This window comes from Schistocerca gregaria, chromosome 2 (genome assembly GCF_023897955.1).
Source record: "Schistocerca gregaria isolate iqSchGreg1 chromosome 2, iqSchGreg1.2, whole genome shotgun sequence".
Taxonomy (NCBI): domain Eukaryota; kingdom Metazoa; phylum Arthropoda; class Insecta; order Orthoptera; family Acrididae; genus Schistocerca; species Schistocerca gregaria.
Window position 1 is genome coordinate 83,378,263 of NC_064921.1, and position 12,045 is coordinate 83,390,307.

Here is a 12,045-nt window from a genome sequence, read left to right on the forward strand (position 1 = left end):
GTTACCCACAGACAGTTTTTAAAATTTGACCCAAGTAAGAACATGCACCCCAGAGAATTTTGGAACGATTTTGAAGACGTTTTGCCGAAAGTATGGAGCGATAAACAAAAGATAGGCTTTATCACTTCAAATTTGATGGGAGAGGCCAGAGTATGGGGGAATTTAGTCTCTGAAAAATACGCGAAATTGTCAGAATTTAAATTAGCGTTCTTTGAGGAATACTGGGGAAAGAGAAAGCAGATGGATGTTCTTAATCGGTTCTGGTCGGGAGAGAAGTATGACCCCAAGAGAGAGGGCATCAAACGATTTGTTCAAAGGTGGGTAACAACTCTGTCCTACCTTAGTAATAAGTTAGAAACAGAACAGATCATATTAGGGGTAGAAAATAAGCTACCGTGGAACTGGAAAACTAAGATCATATCTGCGCCCCGAGATAACATTGACAAGTTCGTACAGTATTTAGAAAGGGTTGAATCCGTCCAAAAAGAAGAAGAAAACATGAGGAGGGAGCATCGCCCGCCTGCTAGGCAGAATGACAATCGCGCGGATGTAAACATTAATAGGATGGGTGTTCAGAGAGGCGGCGGATACCGTGGCAGTTCACGTGGTAGAGGAAGAACATATGTTAACAGGTTCAATGAACGCGAGCAGTATGACAGCGGCCGACAGATGTCAGGAGGTGAGGCGGTCAGCTGGAGGCATAGTGATGACGCACCGCGCTCGGAAAACCATTAATTGTCTACGAGTGTGCTGGCGATCGTAGGCAACAGCGTTTAAAGTTAAATCCGCTGGCAAAACCATTCATAAGAAAGCAGCCTGAACGACCACCTAACATAAATGTTGTTGCTACAAAATTTAGGGAGGATAACGTAAAACAGACAGAGATAGTAGCTTTAAGTCAAGTGGAGGTTAATGAACCAATTAACTGTAAGAATAATCATAAGAAGCCACTTATTGAAGAACTAAGTACTAGTTATAAGGGTAATAATCAGAAAGACATTATGCACAGTAAAACTAATGAAGAGCTGTCGGATAGGGGTGAGAACAGTAATAATGGCAGGGTTGTGACTGTGCTTGATAAGATAATTGATGTTGTAGATAGTTACGAAGAAGAGGATAGATTAGAGGAGGAGGTAGAGGTTAATGACGACGCCTTGGATAGGGTCGTAGAAAAGGAGGTTAATGAGAAAGAGGGGGAAACATTGGAAAAATGTTTTGACTTAGCAATAGTGGATAGGCTGATAGGAGCTGCCACTAGAATTGAGGGTGATAATAAGCATGAAATAAACCCTGTAAGTGTGAATGTGATTGCCACCCAAAAGACAGGCTTCGAAAGGAGAGAAATTGTGCAAGATTTATTGGAGGAAGCAGAACCCAAAATAAATAAAGAGTACTTAGGGCAACCGATAGTAGAGCTAAGAGTATTAAATGAACCAGTTAAATGTTTGATAGATACTGGATCGGAAGTCTGTGCAGTATCCCAGAACTTGGTAAATGAACTCCCTAACAGTAAACAGATTGTTAAGATGCCAGTAAGTGGCTTGAACATTGTAGTAGCAACCGGTAAGACTAAGAAGACAGTAAAACAGGAAGTGTTTCTACCCATAGCATTTAAGGAAGTAGAAATAAGACAGAACTTCTTAGTTATAAATGGACTGAGTGTAGACATATTGGTGGGGGCTGACTTTTTGAATAAATATGAAGGATGGGTGAATTTTTCTACCAATGATGTTATGGTAAAAATTAAGGGTAAACTAATTACTATACCTTTCATCGGTAAGCAGCTATGTGAGGATCCTGAGCAGAATGATTTTCCTATATGTATTTGTAAAACAGAAATTCTTGGAGGGCTATAATGAGTACGGTGGCAAAAAAGTAGAGGATCCGTCTGAGCTTGTGAGTGTCAGAAATAGGATCGAGGAGAAATTACTAGAATTAATTGATATTGATGAAGCAAGAGCTGATCCCACTAGTTTTCAGGTAGGGGATCTAGTGCTAGTGAAAACTAGGGAAAGATCTAAGAAACTTACGTCAGAAACAAAGAAGTTTACCGATGAGTACGTGGGCCCATTTAGAATCGTAGAGAAGCCTCACCCAAATGCTTATAGACTGGAGTTTGTGAAATCACATAAGGTGTTAGGGCTTAGGAACATTGTGGATTTGAAAAGATATGTTCAAAAGAGAGACGTGGCCAGGAGTGAGTAGATACCTCAGAGAGCTTTGCACTCTTTGCAGAGCTAAGTGCGTGACGAGCACTAGGTCTCGAGTCGTTTGACAATATTTCTTCCACTTTCTTTTCCGTATTGTCAACCTACCTCTTCTTTCATTCAGAACTAAAATTCTATCGTCTTTCCTTCTTCTCTATCGTAGTTTTTAAGTGATAAAGTGTTTAAGTAATGAGTAGGAAAGAACCTCAGTGCAGTATAGGTTAAGCGTAAGGAATGAGTGTAAGAGAAAATCAAAAAGGATTAAGATACCTCAGATAAGTAATAAGTCTCAGTAAAGTAAATGTTTGGCCTAAGGTGTGAGTAATGCCCTTAGAAAGGTAAAATAACTAAGAAATGTAAGAGCCTCAGAAAATATGGTGACGAACATTGAAGCTGTTTGTTAAGTAACAGAACGATATGTTAAGACGTAGCATTAAGCTAATGTTTAGGAAAGGAAATGGAGCAGTACAGCAAAACTGTCTGTTCAATGAAGTCAGAGCCTCAGGAGGTGATTTAGTGGTAAAATGAGTAAAGGTACAGTGCAACAAGGTTGACTGTCAAAGGGGTAAAGGAAGTTAAGTTAAAGGGACAGTGCAGCAGGACTGACTGTCAAATGAAGAGAAATATGTGAGAAAAGGAGAAAGAATGAGCATAGTGTTTGGCTAGCTCGATATTAGGAAAAAGTGAGGCTACGAAGGTGAGTAAATAAAAAGCTTAATGTTGGTAACCAGAGGTGGCGTTTGTTGGTAAACAGAGGAGATGTTTGTAAACAAAAGGAAGTGAGGCTACGAATGTAAACAGAGCTGAGGCGACGTTGGTAACTCAGGAGGTGGATGTATGTTAGAAAGTATGGGTAACGAGGTTTCGCAGATTAGTAGGAAACGCTTTAACAAATACTAACCTGAGTGTGTGAAGTATGAGTATGAGAGTTGTAAATTAAACCCGAATGTGACTAGAGAAAACCTGATGTTGACAAGAAATTGAAGTAACTCCAGATATGTGAGATGAGGAAAGTACCCATGACATCGATTCCATTTTTGACCAGAGACACACAAAGCTCCCCAAGTTTGTCGTAGAGATTAGTATAAGGATTGTAGTGTTGATAAATGAATAAGTAAATATGTATTTTTCAGTGTTTAATTTATGATACAGGACTACAGGAGATTGCCTGGAGACAGAATTGTAATATTGATAATTTTGTGTATATTTTATATTGTTGTGTATTGTACAGGAACTGGAGAGTCACCAGTGATGGCGGAGATTTATTATGTATTTGTGAACTATTTGTAGGAATTGTTTTTCTTAGTATTTCTTAGGTAACCATAACTTGTTTGATTATGAGATGAAGAAGTAATTAAAGAGTAAATGTGCCACTTCGGTACTGCATTAGGAAAGTCAATTCACTTTTCACTTAAAAAAAAAAAAAAAAAAAAAATTTGAAAATTGTACATACTGTAAAGTAAATTTTATCAAAAATATGAGACTTTAGAGTCAAGCAGATAGCGCCATTTATCGCTGCTGTAGGTTAAGACGTAGCAGTTAGAAAGGGAACTGAGGCCAGCTGATGTTTCAGGTGCGCCGAAGTAAACAGAGGTGGTAGCACGAGACTTGAAATGGACCTCCCAAGCAGGACCCGGTCGAACTACGAGTGCTATCAAAATCTTAAGTGTAAGTGGTAAAAAAGTGACGCTCACCATAGCGATAGTAGTGTTAGTGTGCGTGTGACGTACATCAAGATAGTATTTAGGTTTGTTTTCTCTTTCAGGAATTTGTAAATAGAATTTTGTAATCTGAAAAATTTTTTTTTTTGAATGATGATAAAAGTGCATGTTTAGATATAAGATGTTTTGTAGGTCGTCAGCCCTAGGTATAAGTGGATGATTGATGTACAGGAACTATAAATGTTAAATAGCTGTTTGAGTAAATCTTTAATAGAAATTTTTTTAGAAAACTAAAAGTTTGTCATGAATGAAAAAATTTAGTTTCCTCAGGAGGTGTGTGGCGTCGCAACTAGTGCGAGCGCACAGTTTTCTATCAAATATTTACTGTGAAATGTAGACAGACTGTAAAGTAGCCATCAGATTAGCATATGTGCTGTAGCGGGCAGATTACCGGTGTCCGTTCGTCTGACGTCACGACCATATGGCATGTCTGTACCGTGAGAATGTAAGACCTGTGCGCTAACTAGCCGCGTGTATAACGTGGAACTTTCATCTTTAATAACTTCTAACTGAGGAACCTGAGGAAATTAAAAGTTAATATACTAGTTTCTGTTATGAATAAAAATAAGTCATCCAAATTTGAGCTTTGAAACCTGCATATTTTGGAAATTAGAAAAATCTTACAGAAAACGCAAATTTCTACAATTTTCGAGTCTAAATAAATACCATTATGTATAGATCACCTTCAGTGACCATCCAACTATGAAACAAAATCACCTTCCGTGCTTTTGTATTTATTTTGAGAATTTTACTTTTAGAAATTCACCTATAACTTTGTTAAAACCATAAATGTTTTGAATTTTTGTGAACAGTTATTTTATATGAGTAGGTGAGAGTGAATGAGTGTGCCTGAGTGAATGAAAGAGGGACATTCGCCATTCTTTGCAAGTGTATAAAATCTAGGTTGGAACTCGCAAGTGTTCAGACGCTGTAACCGTGGGAACAGAGTCGCCAGTGGTTCCCCATCTTAGTGAATGTCGGATGTCCAAGAGTGTATGGTATTGTACAAGCAGCCAGAAGTTCGCGAGTATTTAAATAATTTCTGGAAATAAAGTAAAGTCTAGTTTTCCTTTCGGTTTGTTAAATTATACAGTAAATTTTGTGTAACAAGAAATCATGACGTAAATGATTCAGAAGTCATGACTGGTGCGTGCTAGATTTTGGCGCGAGGCGCACCCAAAGAGTTAATTCTGATTGGCTGTGTGATGTGTGAGCCAATGAGATGCGAGGACGGTTAGCAGACTAGGAGAGTGAGTCGCGAGTGGATGGGGAGTCGCGAAGGAACTGTGATCGAGAAGAGACATGCTTGATGTGTCCTCGCGAATAATGTGTAAAATGAAGTCATAAAACGGCTTCATCGGTTCGGTACTGTGCGATTTGAGACTGGAAGAGTCCAGTAACGCGTAGTGTGAGTTTGAGCGAGTTGTGACTTTTCGTTCCGCGAAAGACGCGAGTAACTTTAATAATTAAAAGCGTGGCGGTACTTCGTAAACTTTTACTAAGTGCTTATGGCGAGCATTAACGTTAAAAAACGAACTATTATTGAACATCGACTGCAAACGTGTATGTTAGAAAATCGTCTGTGTTGCAGTTAAGTAAATTCCGTAACTTTGAAAGCTAATTCTGGCGGGGTTTGAGTGTGGATAGAATTGTGAACTGAACTTTCTTCAAACGTAGATTAGCGGGCTGATGATCAGGCTTAAAGACAATAAAGAGCTTAAATAGAATTACCAACTTCGCGTTCTCGTTTGAGTAAACAATTACTACCATTCCAATAACTCAATTTATTTAGGAAGATTGCTCATAGATTGTATTTCAGCAAACATGTATCGCGGCCTCCGGTGAGCGGCTATTAAATTGCAGTTTCTTCAACACTGCTTTTCTGCAATTTTTCCAGTAGCTGCTATCAGGAGAGGCGAGTGCAGCAACTACCTAAGAAACGAGGTAGGTGGATTTTCTTTCAGGGAAAGGAAACTGCGCGATAAGAGCCTGACCCGTCGCAGATGTTAACAAATTTCTCTTCTTCAGAAACGCTTTCCTTGCCATCACCAGTCTACAGTTGACATCCTGTCTATTTCGACCATCATCAGTTATTTTGCTCCCCAAATAGCAAAACTCCTTTACTACTTTAAGTGTCTCATTTCCTAATCTAATTCCCTCAGCATCACCTGACTTAATTCGACTACATTGCATTATCCTCGTTTTGCTTTTGTTGATGTTCATCTTATATCCTCCTTTCAAGACACTGTCCATTGCATTCAACTGCTCTTCCAAGTCCTTTACTGTCTCTGACAGAATTACAATGTCATCGGCGAACCTCAGTTTTTATTTCTTCTCTGTGGATTTTAATACCTACTCCGAATTTTTCTTTTGTTTCCTTTACTGCTTGCTCAATATACAGATTGAATAACATCGGGGAGAGGCTACAACCCTGTCCTACTCCCTTCCCAACCACTGCTTCCCTTTCGTGTCCCTCGACTCTTATAACTGCCATCTGGTTTCTGTTCAATTCGTAAATAGCCTTTCGCTCCCTTTTTTTTTTACCCCTGCCACCTTTAGAATTTGAAACAGATAATTCCAGTCAACATTGTCAAAAGCTTTCTCTAAGTCTACAAATGCTAGAAACGTAGGTTTGCCTTCCCTTAATCTTTCTTCTAAGATAAGTCGTAAGGTATTGCCTCATGTGTTCCAGTGTTTCTACGGAATCCAAACTGATCTTCCCCAAGGTCGGCTTCTACTAGTTTTTCCATTTGTCTGTAAAGAAGTCGTGTTAGTATTTTGCAGCTCATTGTTCGGTAATATTCACAATGTCAACACCTGCTTTCTTTGGGATTGGAATTATTATATTCTTCTTGAAGTCTGAGGGTATTTCGCCTGTTTCATACATCTTGCTCATTAGGTAATTTTCACACCTGTCAACACCTGCTTTCTTTGGGATTGGAATTATTATATTCTTCTTGAAGTCTGAGGGTATTTCGCCTGTTTCATACATCTTGCTCACCAGATGGTAGAGTTTTGTCAGGAATGGCTCTCCCAAGGCCGTCAGTAGTTCTATTGTCTACCCCGGGGGCCTTGTTTCGACACAGGTCTTTCAGTGCTCTGTCAAACTCTTCACGCAATACAATATCTCCCAGTTCATCTTCACCTACATCCTCTCCCATTTCCATAATATTGTCCTCAAGTGCATCGCCCTTGTACAGACCCTCTATATACAACTTCCACCTTTCTGCTTTCCCTTCTTTGCTTAGAACTGGGTTTCCATCTGAGCTCTTGATGTTCATACAAGTGGTTCTCTTCTCTCCAAAGGTCTCTTTAATTTTCCTGTAGGCAGTATCTATCTTACCCCTAGTGAGATAAGCCTCTACATCCTTACATTTGTCCTCTAGCCATCCCTGCTTAGCCATTTTGCACTTTCTGTCGATTTCATTTTTGAGACGTTTGTATTCCTTTTTGCCTGCTACATTTACTGCATTTTTATATTTTCTCCTTTCATCAATTAAATTCAATATTTCTTCTGTTACCCAAGGATTTCTACTAGTCCTCGTCTTTTTACCTACTTGATCCTCTGCTGCCTTCACTACTTCATCCCTCAGAGGTACCCATTCTTCTTCTACTGTATTACTTTCCCCCATTTATGTCAATTGTTCCCTTATGCTCTCCTTGAAACTCTGCACAACCTCTGTTTCTTTCAGTTTGTCCAGGTCCCATCTCCTTAATTTCCCACCTTTTTGCAGTTTCTTCAGTTTTAATCTGCAGGTCATAACCAATAGATTGTGGTCAGAGTCCACATCTGCCCCTGGAAATGTCTTACAATTTAAAACCTGGTTCCGAAATATCTGTCTTACCATTATATAATCTATCTGATACCTTTTAGTATCTCCAGGGTTCTTCCATGTATACAACCTTCTTTCATTATTCTTAAACCAAGTGTTAGCTATGATTAAGTTGTGCTCCGTGCAAAATTCTACCAGGCGGCTTCCTCTTTCATTTCTTAGCCCCAATCCATATTCACCTACTACACTTCTGGAAATTGAAGTAAGAACACCGTGAATTCATTGTCCCAGGAAGGGGAAACTTTATTGACACATTCCTGGGGTCAGATACATCACATGATCACACTGACAGAACCACAGGCACATAGACACAGGCAACTGAGCATGCACAATGTCGGCACTAGTACAGTGTATATCCACCTTTCGCAGCAATGCAGGCTGCTATTCTCCCATGGAGACAATCGTAGAGATGCTGGATGTAGTCCTGTGGAACGGCTTGCCATACCATTTCCACCTGGCGCCTCAGTTGGACCAGCGTTCGTGCTGGACGTGCAGACCGCGTGAGACGACGCTTCATCCAGTCCCAAACATGCTCAATGGCGGACAGATCCGGAGATCTTGCTGGCCAGGGTAGTTGACCTACACCTTCTAGAGCACGTTGGGTGGCACGGGATACATGCGGACGTGCATTGTCCTGTTGGAACAGCAAGTTCCCTTGCCGGTCTTGGAATGGTAGAACGATGGGTTCGATGACGGTTTGGATGTACCGTGCACTATTCAGTGTCCCCTCGACGATCACCAGAGGTGTATGGCCAGTGTAGGAGATCGCTCCCCACACCATGATGCCGGGTGTCGGCCCTGTGTGCCTCGGTCGTATGCAGTCCTGATTGTGGCGCTCACCTGCACGGCGCCAAACACGCATACGACCATCATTGGCACCAAGGCAGAAGCGACTCTCATCGCTGAAGACGATACGTCTCCATTCGTCCCTCCATTCACGCCTGTCGCGACACCACTGGAGGCGGGCTGCACGATGTTGGGGCTTGAGCGGAAGACGGCCTAACGGTGTGCGGGACCGTAGCCCAGCTTCATGGAGACAGTTACGAATGGTCCTCGCCGATACCCCAGGAGCAACAGTGTCCCTAATTTGCTGGGAAGTGGCGGTGTGGTCCCCTACGGCACTGTGTAGGATCCTACGGTGTTGGCGTGCATGCGTGCGTCGCTGCGGTCCGGTCCCAGGTCGACGGGCACGTGCACCTTCCGCCGACCACTGGCGACAACATCGATGTTCTGTGGAGACCTCACGCCCCACGTGTTGAGCAATTCGGCGGTACATCCACCCGGCCTCCCGCATGCCCACTATACGCCCTCGCTCAAAGTCCATCAGCTGCACATACGGTTCACGTCCACGTTGTCGCGGCATGCTACCAGCGTTAAAGACTGCGATGGAGCTCCGTATGCCACGGCAAACTGGCTGACACTGACGGCGGCGGTGCACAAATGCTGCGCAGCTAGCGCCATTCGACGACCAACACCGCGGTTCCTGGTGTGTCCGCTGTGCCATGCGTGTGATAATTGCTTGTACAGCCCTCTCGCAGTGTCCGGAGCAAGTATGGTGGGTCTGACACACCGGTGTCAATGTGTTCTTTTTTCCATTTCCAGGAGTGTATGTTTCCTTGTCTCCCTTTTCCTACACTCGAATTCCAGTCACCCATGACTATTAAATTTTCGTCTCCCTTCACTATCTGAATAATTTCTTTTATTTCATCATACATTTCTTCAATTTCTTCGTCATCTGCAGAGCTAGTTGGCATATAAACTTGTACTACTGTAGTAGGTGTGGGCTTCGTATCTATCTTCGCCACAATAATGCGTTCACTATGCTGTTGATAGTAACTTACCCGCATTACTATTTTCCTACTTATTATTAAACCTACTCCTGCATTACCCCTATTTGATTTTGTGTTTATAACCCTGTAGTCACCTGACCAGAAGTCTTGTTCCTCCTGCCACCGCACTTCACTAATTCCCACTATATCTAACTTTAACCTATCCATTTCCCTTTTTAAATTTTCTAACCTACCTGCCCGATTAAGAGATCTGACATTCCACACTCCGATCCGTAGAACGCCAGTTTTCTTTCTCCTGATAACGACATCCTCTTGAGTAGTCCCTCCTGGAGATCCGAATGGGGGACTCTTTTACCTCCGGAATATTTTACCCAAGAGGACGCCATTATCATTTAATCATACAGTAAAGCTGCATGCCCTCGGGAAAATTACGGCTGTAGTTTCCCCTTGCTTTCAGCCGTTCGCAGTACCAGCACAGCAAGGCCGTTTTGGTTGCTGTTACATGGCCAGATCAGTCAATCATCCAGACTGTTGCCCTTGCAACTACTGAAAAGGCTGCTGCCCCTCTTCAGGAACCACACGTTTGTCTGGCCTCTCAACAGATACCCCTCCGTTGTGGTTGTACCTACAGTACGGCTATCTGTACCGATGAGGCACGCGACCCTCCCCACCAACGGCAAGGTCCATGGTTCATGGCGTGGGGGAGGGGGATAGGAGACCTTAATAAAGAAATATAAAAAATTTGATTGTTTCATGATTGACTTAAGGCACTGAATTATTTATTTTATTTAATCATTTTTTTAAATTTCTTTCTCATCTGTGGATGTAGTAGGCATGTGTGCTTGTACTGCTGTCGTGAGTCGTTTCATTATGTCTATCTTATGTAGTGAGAGACGCTACAAGAAGGGTGCTTGTTCATTCTGGACAGCTGTACTGACTGTCCGTATTACAGCACGAGCGAAGGAAAGTATTACTTACTCGTGAATATACGACAGCGAACGTAAAATTATAAATATTCAGAGGTACCGTCAATTTGACTTCCCGCATACGATCCCCGACTGAAACTGAAGAAGGGGGAGTCGGAAGAGACCTATTCTTATCCAGGATTTGCCGTCCTTCACACATCGCCGAACTACAGCTATAAATGTTGTTATTGCTATTGTCATATTCGCACCGAAGACTGGTTTGCTGCACCTCTCCATGCTAATCTATCCCGTGCAAGCCTCTCCATCTCCGCATAACTACAATCTATACCCATCTGAACCTGCTTACGGCATTCTTACAGTGGTCTCTCTCTACAGTTTTTAACCCGCACACTTCCCTCCAATACCAAATGAACAGTTCCTGTAAACTGACTGAGGCACACAAGCCTCCCCACCAATGGCAAGGTCCATTGTACATTGGGGAGGTACTTCTTCAAGACTGCACGGAAATCCACTACTTCAATGTGCTTTTTCTTTTACTGCTCAGACATTGAGAAAACCACTGCTATTTTACTGTGATGAACTATCAGGACTGTGAGAAAATTTTAGCTTTTGACCAACATTGTATCAATAAGTGTGTGCATTTGATTTCTTTGTTATTGTAATTATAATTATGAAAACTTTTTTCAAATCAGTATTGGTCCGTGCCCAAAACAATTTGTAAAATTTTTGTGGGGGGCATGGGGGCTATGTAAGTAGGCTGTTTAGGTTTTTATATTGGTAAAGCCAAGTAGCACTCTGTATGAAAATCACTGACTGTTCTGTGCGCAGTCTGTGGCTGGGAGGCATTGTTGTAATATTCGCTATTGTAGTGTTGGGCTGGTGGCTGTTAGCGGCGCGTAGCGTTGCGCAGTTGGGAGGTGAGCCGCCAGCAGTGGTGGATGTGGGGAGAGAAATGGCGGAGTTTTGAAATTTGTAAGACTGGATGTCATGAACTGCTATATACATTATGTCTTTTGAACTCTAGTAAGGTAAATACATTGTTTGTTCTCTATCAAAATCTTTCATTTGCTAACTGCCTATCAATAGTTAGTGCCTTCAGTAGTTCGAATCTTTTATTTAGCTGGCAGTATTGGCGCTCGTTGTATTGCAGTAGCTTGAGTAACGAAGATTTTTGTGAGGTAAGTAATTTGTGAAAGGTATAGGTTAATGTAAGTCAGGGCCATTCTTTTGTGGGGATTACTGAAAGTCAGATTGCGTTTCAACCTTTCTTTCATGGTAGTGGCAACACGGGCTGGACCAAGCTGCACACGACTTCGTGAATTCGCAGTACTGACGATCTGGCAGACAGTGGGGATGGCTCAACATATGGGCTCAAATGGTTCAGATGGCTCTGAGCACTATGGGGCTTAACATCTAAGTTCATCAGTTCCCTAGAACTTAGAACTACTTAAATGTAGCTAACCTAAGGACATCACACACATCCATGCCCGAGGCAGTATTCGAATCTGCGACCGTTGCGGCATATGGGCTCTTTGACAAAAACACTACAGAGGTATTGTTCTTGATGT